The sequence below is a fragment of the Silurus aristotelis genome (assembly GCF_946808225.1).
Source record: "Silurus aristotelis genome assembly, chromosome: 10".
NCBI lineage: Eukaryota > Metazoa > Chordata > Actinopteri > Siluriformes > Siluridae > Silurus > Silurus aristotelis.
The window spans coordinates 2,080,301-2,084,735 of NC_139583.1; the positions used below are offsets into that span (position 1 = coordinate 2,080,301).

Consider the following 4,435-nt stretch of genomic DNA (forward strand, 5'->3'; position numbering starts at 1 on the left):
TACTACACTATACTATACTATACCGTACTATACCATACTATACTATACTATACTATACTATACTATACTATACTATACTATACTATACCATACTATATATATTATATTATATTATACTATACTATACTATACCATACAATACTATACTATACTATACCGTACTATACTATACTATACTATACCATACTATACTATACCATACCATACTAAATATATTATATTATATTATATTATATTATACTATACTATACCATACAATACTATACTATACTATACTATACTATACTATACTATACTATACTATACTATACTATACAATAATATACCGTACTATACCATACTATACTATACTATACTATACCATACTATATATATTATATTATATTATACTATACTATACCATACAATACTATACTATACTATACCGTACTATACTATACTATACTATACTATACCATACTATACTATACTATACCATACTAAATATATTATATTATATTATATTATATTATACTATACTAAACCATACAATACTATACTATACTATACTATACTATACTATACTATACTATACAATAATATACCATACTATACTATACTATACTATACTATACTATACTATACTATACTATACTATACTATACTATACAATAATATACCATACTATACCATACTATACTATACTATACTATACTATACTATACTATACTATACCATACAATACTATACTATACTATACTATACTATACTATACTATACTATACTATACTATACTGTACTATACTATACTATACTATACCATACTATACTATACTATACCATACTATATATATTATATTATATTATATTATATTATATTATATTATATTATATTATATTATACAATACTATACTATACTATACAATAATATACCATACTATACCATACTATACCATACTTAACTATACTATACTATACTATACTATACTATACTATACTATACTATACTATACAATACAATACAATAATATACAATACTATACTATACCATCTTCTTTTTCTTCTTCTTCTTCTTTCGGCTGCTCCCATTAGGGGTCGCCACAGCGGATCATCCGTCTCCATCCCCCCCTGTCCTCTACATCTGCCTCTTTTACACCAACTACCTGCATGTCTTCCCTCACCACATCCATAAACCTCCTCCTTGGCCTTCCTCTTTTCATCCTACCTGGTGGCTCCATCCTCAGCATTCTCCTACTGATATACCCCATGTCCCTCCTCTGCACATGTCCAAACCATCTCAATTTCGCCTTTATCACCTTGTCACCAAAACATCCTGCATGCGCTGTACCTCTAATAAACTCATTTCTAATCTTGTCCATCCTCTTCACTCCCAACAAAAACCTTAACATCTTCAGCTCTGCTACTTCTAGCTCCGCCTCCTAATACTATACTATACCATACTATACTATATTATACAATACTATACTATACTATACTATACTATACTATACTATACTATACTATACTATACTATACTATACAATACAATACTATACTATACTATACTATACTATACTATACTATACTATACTATACTATAGTATACTATACTATACTACACTATACTACACTACACTTGCCTATACTATACTATACTATACAATACTTTACTATATTATACTGTACTATACTATACTATACTATACTATACTATACTATACTATACTATACTATACTACACTACACTTGCCTATACTATACTATACAATACTTTACTATATTATACTATACTAAACTATACTACATTATACTATTCTATACTATACTACACTACACTTCACTATACAATACTACACTATACAATACTACACTATACAATACTACACTATACTATACTATACTATACTATACTATACTATACTATACTATACTATACTATACTATACTAAAATAGATTTTATGATGTAAGAGATTTTTCAAATATATCACTGTTCTAAGCATCTTAAATGGTTTCTACTTGAATGAGAAGAGTGAGGAAAAAATGGTGTAAGATTCAGGTTTTCACACAGTAGAAGGTTATGAGCATGATAAATGGGTTCCTTTACGTGTAGAACCTTCAAGAGTTTTTCCAATAGAACATAAAAATTTCGCTAAAGTGACTGAGAATAGAAATAGCTACAAAAATGGATCAGGTACAATGTGTGTGTGTGTGTGTGTGTGTGTGTGTGTGTGTGTGTGTGTGTGTGTGTGTGTGTGTGTGTGTTTAGTAAATGAGTAGCATCTACAGTATGACATGTATTCTTTATAAACATGGGTTATGAAGTGTTGTGTAGAAGGCTGTAGAAATGATCTAGATGGATATATAGGTTTTTTATGGGTTTGTTGTCTCTAAGTATTCGGAAGCGGTGTTGCGAGTTCGGTTTTAGATGGAACAGTATAAGAGACAGAATGTTTCCCTTATTGGATTGAGAGTGAATGAAATGAGAACAAGGCCTCACAGATGGTGTTTGTTGGTGGTAATGGTGGTTCAATATTACATTTTGTTAAGCTCTTGGCAGTGGACACTGACGCTTGGACCCATGGGTTTCTCGGCCTGCTGGTGTTGTTGTGATGATCCTCGGGCCGTGATTCTGCAGTGTAACATTCCGTGTGTGTTGTGGTTGAGTGAATGCGTTTGCTCTGTAACTCCAGTCTACTGTATGGCCATTACACTCGTCTAAGTGCCCTCTAATGAGTAACAAATCAGAGCTAATGAGTCCTGAGCTGTTCCACACAGTTATTTCTGCTAGCACTCTTAGCATTCATTAACCTCGTTAACCAGACACGGCTACACTGTATGGACAGAATTATTAGGACACCTGACTTTTCAAGCCGTATGTGGCTCCTCCCCCAAACTGTTCCCACAAAGTTGGAGGCACAATTGTATCTCTAAATGTGGTAGCGTTCGAATTTTTCCTTCACTTTACCTAGGAGTTCCAAACTATTCCTGCACAGCATTTTCAAGATGTGGAAGATCTGTGGACAATGTGGTTAAAAGATGTGGAAGATCTCCTGCTATAGAGCTCAAACCCTATTGAACTATTGAATGTGAACGCTGACTGCACCCCCAGACCTCCTCAGCTTCTCACCTACATCACTGCTGACTTTACTAACACCCTTGTATCTAGACAAATCTCCACAAAATTGCGTGGAACCTCTTTCCAGAAGAGTGGAAGTTATAAAAACGTGAATAAGAACTAAACGTGAAATAGAAGGTTAAAAAAAGAAGCACAATCCAATCTTATGGTCAGGTGTCCACAAAGTTTTCTCCATAAATCTACAATGCCCTCATTGACTTCAGGGCAGCTGAAAGTTTCACGAATGAGGACGTAGCAAAACAGCTTGAAAGTTCATCTGGTCCAAATGAAGCAACCCAGCGCTGGATGGAAATCCTCTGGGGAACAGAACGGTGAAACTGACCAAGTGCTAATGAAATATTCACTCTGAAATGATTTCGGCGGATTACATCTGAATTATAACTACAATAATTACAGTCCAAAAACAAGTCACCAGTTATTACATTTTGATTTGAATCATTTGGAAAAAATATTTTTTTCACATTTAATATTCAGTTTCTTTTCATTTTAAGTGAATTAAAACCAGACCAAATAAATTGAATAAATAAAAAATACATATAAGCACTTCTCAAGAACTAATCCAAATATAGATAATTTCCTAAAAGCCCCAGAGATAAATCTCCACCCCCACATCCAGAGCTTTTCACAGAGTGTTTATTAATTACCGGTTCTCAGACTGGGCTAATTAGCAGGATCATGGATGTGTTCAGGCTCTGATTTACCTGGATACACTGTTTAACACGCCACTCACCGTGAACACGGAGACATGGAGCACTCCCAGATCCTCTAAAACTTCCTTCTTTTGCATGGTGTGATGATTATCTCTTAATTACTGTCTAATTAGATCATTACATGTATTTATTATTGTTTAAGGATCCAGTTATTGAAATTTACTCAACGCTGCTAAATCCTGGATTCTGATTGGTCAGAATATTAGGTAATTTAGGTAATTTTCTAAATCAGCAGCTCTGACAGTAGTTCGGTTCTTCTTGGAAGATTATATTTTTTAATTATGCAAAAACATGGTTTAATACACCCTTCAAAGCATTCAAATTAAGCTCTCTGTCTTTGTTTTCTTGTATTTGTTTCTGCATGGGAGCCTCAGCGGAGCTTCAGCGCTTCTTCCTGGAACACTAATAGGATTCACTTGTTCCTCTATTTGAACCTTTTAAAGTTTTATGTACAACCCAGGAACAAGATATTTCCATGGAGATCCCATTTTTGGAAGCTAAGCACACTTAATTGTGCAATGAATATTCTCACTGCTGTTTAAAACCATTAGGGTTTCCTCCATTATGTCCTTAACGGAACCTGTTTCCATGGACAACATGCAAGAGAT

General features: G+C 33.2%; 1 protein-coding gene across 2 annotated transcripts in view; it reads left to right on the forward strand.

Annotated features, from left to right (window-relative positions):
* unc13c (unc-13 homolog C (C. elegans)) overlaps positions 1–4,435 on the forward strand; it is a 174,689-nt gene that overhangs the window by 72,011 nt on the left and 98,243 nt on the right. The window lies entirely within an intron of this gene.